Source organism: Pinus tabuliformis, chromosome 6 (genome assembly GCF_031772625.1).
Source record: "Pinus tabuliformis cultivar Carrire ecotype Pingquan chromosome 6, CPIR1, whole genome shotgun sequence".
In the NCBI taxonomy this organism is placed as follows: Eukaryota; Viridiplantae; Streptophyta; class Pinopsida; order Pinales; family Pinaceae; genus Pinus; species Pinus tabuliformis.
This window is the reverse complement of record NC_142292.1, coordinates 555,723,276-555,733,409: the sequence shown is the minus strand read 5'-3', so window position 1 is coordinate 555,733,409 and position 10,134 is coordinate 555,723,276.

Sequence of the window (10,134 nt, the reverse complement as noted above, 5' to 3'; positions counted from 1 at the left end):
TTCAAACTTATTATAAGCTTCACATGACAATATCAAATTTCTGTAGGATAAATTTTATAGTAAATTTATTTTCTTAATCAACCTGAAATTGATAAAAATTTATGGAACAAAATTTATTTAAAATTAATTCAATGGAGTTATTCCATCAAAAATACATTATAAAATAATCACTTCGACATTTTTATGCATGACACAAAGATAGTTAAACGTGAAATAAAGTAATTTGGGAAGAAATTTTCAATATAAAAATTACTTCAAACCAGTCATTCCACTGAAAATGCATTTTCGAGGGGAATTCTTATTAGTCCCTACCTACGGCACTGCGGGGACTCTAGCGATCGATTCAGCATTGAATCGATATTAATTTGCGTTGACCAATTTATTTAATGAACGTTTTTTCCAAAACAATTGCTTTATCCAAAGTTTAATTTGAGAGGTCTTATTGCCAAGTTACAAAATATGCAATTGGCAAATAGGTTTTATCCAAAGTATGGATTCACTTTAAGATTTGGCTATGTTAAGTTTATCCAATTTTTTTGTTGTTCATGGTCAAGACCATGAGGTGGGAATCGTCTTTCAACGTTTACCCAAAGTATGAATTCCGCTTGTGATTTTTATACAAGTCTTAGTATCTTTATCCAAAGTTTTTGATACTCATGCCACTTGCCATATTTGGCACCACCTGTTAGTGTTTCACTTCAGTGTTTCACCACCTGCTAGTGTTTCACTTGAGAGGTGTTTCACCACTTACCAGTGTTTCACTTTAATGGTATGGTAAAAGATAACATGGTGTAGAAGGCTCAAGTAGAAACTAGGGCCACTCCTTCACTATTTTCTCCTCATTTCATCATGGCCTGCCCAGAGGAACATGGAGTCTACAAGATTTCAATTCCAGCCTTTGGAACATGCTGTATTGCTGCAATTATCCCTTGCCAATAGCTCCTACAACCTATGACCTCTAGCTTCCACTGCAAAGATGCTGGTTCTGCAAAGAGAGTGCTTTCCATTGAGCAGGTCATAAATAATGCCTTGCCTGTACCTGAAGAAAGAAGAAAGAGTCTGCAAGATTTCAATTCCATCCTTTGGACTCTGGAACATGGAGTCTGCAAGATTTCAATTCCAACCTTTGGACCTACTCTATTGCTCCAATTATCCCCTGGCAATAGCTCCCGCCACCTACAGCTCCCGCCACCTACAACCTCTAGCTTCCACTGCAAAGACATTGGTTCTGCAAAGAGAGCACTTGCTATTGAGTAGGTCATAAGTGATGCATTGCCTGTAATTGAAGAAAGAAGAAAGATCTATGTCCGTGGACATCTTAGCCATGCGTTGATGTAAAAATTTAGATACTTGCATTTTTGATTAATTACATTTTTTCAATTAAACTTCCTTAAACTTAAGGAAACTTAAAGGAATGAATTGAAGAAAAACTCAAGCAAGCTTCATTGATGGCGTTTCAGCAAAGGATTGAGAATAAACATGTACAACATTTGAATAGTGGGCTAAGGTGCAAAACTGTCGATTTGCGTAAGAGAAGTTGATGTATGAAGAGCATGAAAACCCCAAAGGAGAATTTGTCAAGATTTGGAATCATGAGACCATGAGCAAGATATTCGAGCACCATATATCCCTTCCCATCTTTATAGCAAAGAAGCTCAAGAATGAAAAAGCCAAATCGCTTCCATATCAAAGAAACTCGAGAAGTCATTTCTTTGTCCATTGATTTATGCAGCGCATGAAGACATCGAATCCATCAAACACTTCTTTTCTTTGTCCATTGATTTACGCAGCACATGAAGAGAGCGAATCCATAAAATACTTCTGTTGGATCTTTGCCCAAAATTCAGGTATAATGTTGGCTATTCCAAGAGCGATCATGTCAAACACTTCTGTTGGATATTTGTCCAAAATTCAAGTATAACGCAGGCTATACCAACCACTAGTTTCTCAAAATTTAGGTATAACGTGGACTATGTCAAGCACCAGACAAAGTAGGTCTAAAGCCTGCTATTCCAATTCTACCAACTTCATCAAGAAGGGAAAAAACAAGTGCGTCAGCATATGATTTACTATTGAATACTAAGTATCCATTTTCTCCCTAAATTATAACAACTATTCGTCTAATTTTCTAAATATTTCTGTGTACGTTTCTAAATTTGTCTATGCATTTTCTGGGTGTTTCTCCCTCAAGTTCTGCTTGAATGGTTCTTATAGTGAGGTGTAGAGCCCCCAATATTTTTGGGGAGCACAATAGGAGAAACAGCTATCATATTACATGTAGCGAGTCAGAACTGTGGCTTTTCTTCATTGAGTCATCCAAATAACCCTAACATACATGTCCAACATCCTTTATAACAATATTTTTATTTATGAAAAATGAATGTACTTTTCTAAAAACGGAGGCTGAGAACATTTATGTCTGGGACGAGGAGAAGATGTTTCGCCTTTCATACTAGATTTTCCATGCGTGATGGAAGGGACAATAGACTAGCTTTGGACGACCCCATGACCTCCCAGGATATCAACATCGAATCCTCAATCTAGCGAGTAGACGCAAGAGCGAGAATTATGCTAATTCCACTATTGTAAGTTCTGCCCTATTGCTGGCAGAAAAGCCATCTCCGAATCCCACTCAATTTGGATAACAGAAACTTAATAGAACAAGAAGAACGGGGAATGTGCAGGCAGAAAACGTCAACAAGTTTTTTTTATACTACTTATACTATTTCCAGGCATACAAAGTAAACAAGAAACAAGCAAGTAGAGAAGTGGCTTACCATGTTATCGGTGGTATACTTGAGCAATTAGAGGAAACCGTAGTGCCGAGAATTTGTGTTGTCCATCTTGCAGTTTGAGCTATCACTTCATTGTGTTGTCCTTCTTGCAGTTTGAGCTATTGCATGCCACACAAGTTGTAGGATAGTGGGCCCAAAGAGTCAGACAAATGGTAAATTTGTTGGCCCACACCATAAAACGTGGTGATTTACTACTACTTTGTATGTGACATCTCTGCATGCACTGCAAGTGTCTTTTGCAAAGGGAGCTATGTCTTATTACATCTCTATAGGTGCTACTCTTTAGCCAAAAAGCCTTTTGAGAGTTTATGCAAAGTTCCCCATGTGCGATCTTAGAGTTGAGACGTTTCTTGGATGATTCCAATTCGTTGGTCTAATTAGAGATCTATCTAAATATGGCAAACTGAGAAGCCACGGAGGATATAAGCATGTCAGGGTTTGGGCTTCTAAGGGCAAGAATTGCATGTATATAACTAGGTTGATTATTTCGTTTGAAGCCCTGGCATAGATCCAAACCTCAATATGCAAAAATATTATATTTTATATAATTGTTGAACCAACTGCGTTAACTGTTTCTCATGAATTCGAAGCTTTGCTTAGGAATCAATTTATTGTCATCACTGCTAATGCTGCTTCAACAGTTTTTAACTGATTCGAGCTTCATTCCGGAAATTATTCGATGTTTTTGATGGTTTAAGTTTTCCTTGTGGATTCACAACTAGTATTTTACATCATTTGTTGTTTCTATTACTTCCGTTACTAAGGTGGTTGTTCAAATTCAACACTCATTTTACCCATACCTTATCTTTGATATAGATTAGCGGTTGTTGCTTCGGTTGCTTTCAGTATTTTTCTCTTGTGAAGTCGAAGACCCGAAGTCCCATTTTAGGCATTGTTATTTCAAATTTGGCATTATTAGGTTCTTGTTGTTATTGCTCTCTTCATTATCTTGCGAACTCAAAGGCTTATTTTAGGAATTTGTTACTAGAACGTTTTGTCGTGAATCGCAGGACCATCTTAAGTGTTTCTTCTTGATGTTATAGCTATTGATGTTTTAGCTTTATGTCGTGAATTCCAAGAAAATCTGCAGTGTTTATTATTGTTTCTTGCTTTTGTTTTTCTTATGAATTCAAGGCTCATCCTGGGCATCACTAATTGTTTCCTGAATTGGCAACTCAGATTGTAAGGCAGCTTGCAGAGAAAGATGCAAAGAAGCATACAACTCTTAAACATACGTTTAAGAGCTTGTGGTACATGCTGTGCCAAATGCAAGTGTTTTCCTCCTGGTACTTATGGAAACGAGGATATCTCCCCATCCAAGAAACGAGGATATCTCCCCATGTTATGCTAGATTGAAGACACATGACAACACACCTAAGTTCCCTTGAATATGATATAACTACATATTTGGTATATGCACTATGATTGTACAAAATTTCAACCTCAAATGCCATTTTCTTATCGAACATTTAGTTCAATGTTACCTAAGATCCATTATGGAACTGTTCATTCTGGGAAAATTCTCAGAGTCAGTGTACCTTGAACCATTCACATAATTTATGCCTGAAATGCCTCATGACTAGCCTTTATGTTATTTTATTTATTTATTTCAGAAGAAAATCTAAAGACATTTAGAATAAAGCCAATTTATAATCTAATTGTATTAAAGAATCCCATTATTATGCATTTTACAAATTGTAAAGGGATTATGATTACAAAGGTTAATATTAGCCCTTGATTTCCCTCTCTTCATCCCAGTTGTTCAAATGCTGCCATGGTGGTCACATGCACTCCATGTGAAGGGGGTGAGCATGGCATGAGTTGGTTGCAGGGTTAATTTTCCCAAGGCAAAATAAGACAAGCGAGTTCAAGTGAGTGGATTCAAAGTGGTCAACACACTATTTTCAAAATTCTATGTTAGCCATAGATTGATGAATATGTTTATACCTTTTTTTGTCTAAATAATCTGACCTTGTTTTAATAATGATTTTTTCTGAAGATTAAGCTGAGAGGACAATGATTTTTTTTTGAAGATTAAGCTGACAAGATAGGATTTTCGGTATGTGGAAACTGCACTTTTTATGTGACTTATTGATCCAATATAAACTGCAACTTTTCCAAGACTTATTGATCCAATATAAACTTCAACTGTTCTGAGGTTCCATATTCAGTATGGATAACTTGGAAAATACTAATTTTCTTTAATGATTTATTCTAGGTAATGAATTATGACTGAATTTGAATATGTTATGCTAACTTTGGGTATCTTTCCAGACTTTTGTCCTAGTGGCAGTTCTAATCTTAGAGTCAGTTGTCTAACATTGCCCACGTATTCATGAATTATGACTGAGTTCTAATCTTAGAGTCGGTTGTCTAACATTGTCCACATATTCATGAATTATGACTGAATTCTAACATAGTTTGCTCACTTTGGAGATATTTCAGTCATGCTTTTTGCAGTTCTGATGTTAGAGTAGGCTACTTAACCCTGCTCACTGCATACAAGAGAATTTGGTTTAAAGTAGAATACATTTATCAGATCACAAGCTTCCTTGTGAATAGAGTATAAAATACCTGGTTTTTCATAGCAGGGAAATCAAATATAAACATAGCCTTTTTGGACGGTTCTGATTTGGGAGATTTCGTTTTAGTACTAATATTGTTCTAATGTAAATACCCAGTTGTTCATAGCATGGAGATCAAAATGCTCCCTTCAAAGATATTTTCTTATCAAGCATTCAGTTCTGTTTTAACTCAAAGCCTTTCTACAATTGTTCATTCGTGAGAGGATTCTCAGAATTACTATTTCTTAATCTATGTACACAATTTCAACCTCAAATGCCATTTTCTTATCAAACATTTAGTTCAATGTTACCTAAGATCCATTCTGGAAATGTTCATTCAAGGGAAAATTCTTAGAGTCAGTGTACCCTTTACAATGCACACAATTTCTGCCTCAAATGCCTCATGACTAGCCCCTATGTTACTTTTTTTATTTATTTATGTATTTTGCAAATTGTAAAAGGGTTGTAGTTAAAAAAAAAAAATCATAGTTACAAACAAGTTTGTCAACCCCGAGAGGGAGTACCGCTACAACAGTGGCTACCTTGTTTATTTAACACAATCAAAGGAAAAAAATGGCATCCCTGAGCAATGCCGGCCATACACACGATGATGGTTGAGGCTCTTCAATATATGTACATGGAGTCTTAACTGAAATAGCGATCCATGTTGTCCGGTTAGTGTGGGATACAAAATTTAGAGATAGGCTACCAGGTATTTCTTGGTATTAATTAATAACTGCAGTTAGAGAAGCCCGCTACGCCATATTTTGCAATTATTTATCTCTAGTAATGAGTTGTAATTTTGTTAGGAACAAATAAGTGTTATAGATGAGACGAGATCTTGGACTCATATGTGGAAAGATTTAATGACGATTAAATTGGTTTAATATTTGAAAGATAAAAGTAAAAGTTTTCTTTACGAAAAATTAAAAAATATTATATATAAAATAAAAAGATATCATATTGGATATGACTGTAACGATTTTTTCCTTTATTTTCGAGATATCTCTTTCCTAAATAAATAAATGTTATTGAATTATATTGTTAAATTTTTATATTATTTTAAATTAATTGATGGAAATTTTATTTATTAAAATTTTGGTTTTTGTGTTAGAATATATAATTATAAGAAAATAAAAAAAATTCAGATACAATTTTATTTTTTATAAAGAGATATATTAAATAAAAATTGAATATATATACACAACATAGATCTATTAGGATTTCGCAAAGGATGATTTCTATATTGAAATATTTGATTTTTAATCAGTATTATTTTTTTATTATTATTTTTTAAATATTATGTTTTAAATATTATATATGAATTTTATATTAGGAATGAAAAAAGTACGCATCTTCTCCACAGCAAAAAGTAAAAATATATGAAAATTTAATTTAAATTATTTCATGTTTCTTTACATACAATTATATTTTTGATTTAAATATTACATGTTAACTCTTAATAGAATCAACATAGATCCATTCTGCGTCTTCCATGTGTTAAAAGGGTTAAATCTTCTTTTGAGCATAAACTTTGAGAAAGGTTTGCACATGTAGAGATTTGATTCCTCTTAGTGCTCAGCGGATACTTCAATAAGATGGATTTATGTCATTCTTAATATTATATTTTATATTATATAAATTTCACATCTGTATATATAAAATTATTCTAATTTTTTATTTTATTAAAACATTTGATTTGATATTTATTGAATATCCACCGAATATTTTTAGTAGTAATGAAGATAGGGGATTTATATATATCTTAAAATGATAACTTTTTTATTTTTATATTTAATTAAAAAAAATTATAAAATTAAATTGAAATAAAATATTTATAAAATATTTTTTTTGTTAAATCAATTACAGGTTTTAGATATGTGATATTGATAAGCCATGGTATTCTCCCATGGTATTAAAACAAAGCCTATAGTAAAAATGATCTTGCTACTATTTATATGTTATATATGTTAATGTGATACGTATAATATGTTTTTTTGTCTAAAAAATGTTCATAAATTTATTAATAATAAAAAATTTACAATATAACAAATTGAATTCTATTATTTTTATTAATTTAAACCTTTTATTATTAATTGAGTCAAATGAACAGAAAAACACCCATATTGGGCTCTATATTACTTTTGCTTTTATTATTTTTAATTGAGACTATATGTAAATGTCTACAAACATTTACACCACTACAACATTTGTCCCATATGAGTTGTAGAGTGTCTCTCGTCACAATGAATTACACATACGGTAATATGTAATATTATTTTTATATGTGATTTATCAACTCTTTTTAAGGTAGTGAAGGAATTATTATGATTATTATTATTTGACTTTTAATTACTTTATCTTTCTATATAAAATTAAAGTATTTTACATATTATGGACATTCATTATATTTTATTACTATTATTATTATTCAATTTATTAATATTCGTATCATTTTATTATTTTTAAATATTGTTATAAAATAACACCTCTGTGTGACATAATAACCTAGCATCTCCCTATATTGTACAATGCTTCTTGACATAATAACCTCATACGCTTGGTTATCATACTAGCAATATGTTGTAGGATGTTATAAGAAATTTTAGAAACTAGATAAATATTGAAAAGAAAGTATTTAATTGGATCATCCATATGAATTTTTCTTTGACTTCTTACTAAAAGAATATTTTTACAATTTATCATGGATATAGCAAAGATCTTTATAGTATATTTTTGACTCGTGATTACATCATTTGATTGTATACTAAGTAGTAATAAGGTTAAAAGGAAATAAAAAAAGTGGGCACATAACTTTTGTGGCCCATGGTCTTAGAGCCCATGGATTATATGTGATGAAGTTGTTAAAAGTTTGACAATTCTATATTGTAATATTCCTGAATTGAGTGGAGGGATCACTTTGGTTCATTTGGCTTCTTTTAAGCCATGAGAAATAGTAGATATATTATTCAATTTTGTCGTAAGGGATTCTAGGGTAAAATATGGTGTTCATGTATTTTTCATTGTTTATGTGTTATCATGTATTATAAAATGTATTTATTTCTATCTCATTTTTTACTAACAAATGGTTTCAAAGCTAAGGGATTGTGTCTTTTAGAAGGAGATGATGGTTGTAAATGTCAAAGCATTATATTTTGGTGCCAAAACTAACGTAGAGAAGCCTGATTGATATTTTACCTACATACATGAATATTTTATGTGAGGAGATAGAGGTCTAGTAGGGTGATATGCAACTACAAAAGTGAGATCTAATCAAGAGATCAATTGTGTGTTAAAATGAGAGAATATAAGTACTGAATAATAATAATTAAAATATTACTTTGGAAATGGAATTTGTAAATTATTGAATAGCAATAAAAAAAGGAAATATCACTTTGGAGATGAAAATTGTAAATGACATGGAGTTACCGAAATTTCTAGTGTAGAGCGCGGGAGTTTCCTGGAAGTGCTAGGTTTAGCAATCGTTCACAGGAGTTTCCATGGAAGCATGCAGAGGAGGGATCTCCACTCCTTCCTATAGGCAGGAAATGGCTAGTCATGGAAAGAAACCAACAAAGAGTGTCAGAGGTCCCTCAGGTGAAGCGATAAGGAATATAGAATAGGAACAAGATTTAAACAAGACAAAGGAGAATAACAACAATGAGGAAAATGAGGACGAAGGCAAGGAATAGGGAACGAATAAGAAAGCACAAAAGGGGCCATGTAAACCCAAAGTGGAGATCACTCCCAGATTATTTTTAAATGATCCTTCTCTGTAGGCGCACAGGGACCATGTGCGGGCATATGTTATCATTTGTAAATTCATGGGATTATGGCCCACTAAAAAGGCTTTACAGACATGGATTAAATATATCTGGAAACCAAAATGAAGCATTGGCCTACATCTTGGGTCTAAGGGTTTCTTTACGGTAGTCTTCACAAATATTGAGGACAAAGACAGGGTGTTTCTGGTGGGCTCCAGTATTGTAGCAATAATGCTACAACTCCTGGAGCTTCCTGTCTCTTAATTTTATCAACTCGGTAGTTCGTACAAACTTGGAAGTGACGATGCTGTATGCACAAGTACTAGCTCTTGTCGCAGCTGTCACTTGGTCAGCTGGCACAAGTCCGCTAGGGCTCAAGCCAACTTCTATAGGCTCACAGAAGAAGCTTTATGAATGATGGATGAAAGCTAACTCAAAGGAGACTAGTCTAATTGCAGAAAGTAACTGAAAACCAATAAAGCATGTAAACCCTAGTAAACCCTAATTTAACTAGCCAGACCTTAACTATGCAAAACTGTGAATGAAACAACTACCAATAATGCCATTACTTGCAGTGAACTGAAATACATGTATCTAAGCTACTTGCATCTGAAAAATCATGTTTTTGTACTTTTTTCATTAAGTGGTTGGATTTATTGTGATGATGCTTTTGATTAGGGTTTGGTTGTGCAGGAGCAATTGGAATGGAAGGAAAGCATGGGCAAGGTCAGGATGGCTAAGGGAGGTCCCAGAGGGTCTCCAGCATTAGTCCACAGAAGCCTACCACGTTCGGATGCTCAGCAACCGAGTTTGCAGGTTTCTACAGGAAGTCTGCAGGGGATCCTACAGGAAACTCAGGGGTTTCTACAGGAAGTCTGTGCAATTCTATAGGATGATTGGCCGTGGATGTTTTGGGAGATGGTGGAGTGTTGGAGTGGTGTGGAAGGATAGGTGAGATGGAGATGGAGCTGGTGATGGATCAGGAGCAGAGGAATCAGATGGAGGAAGAGT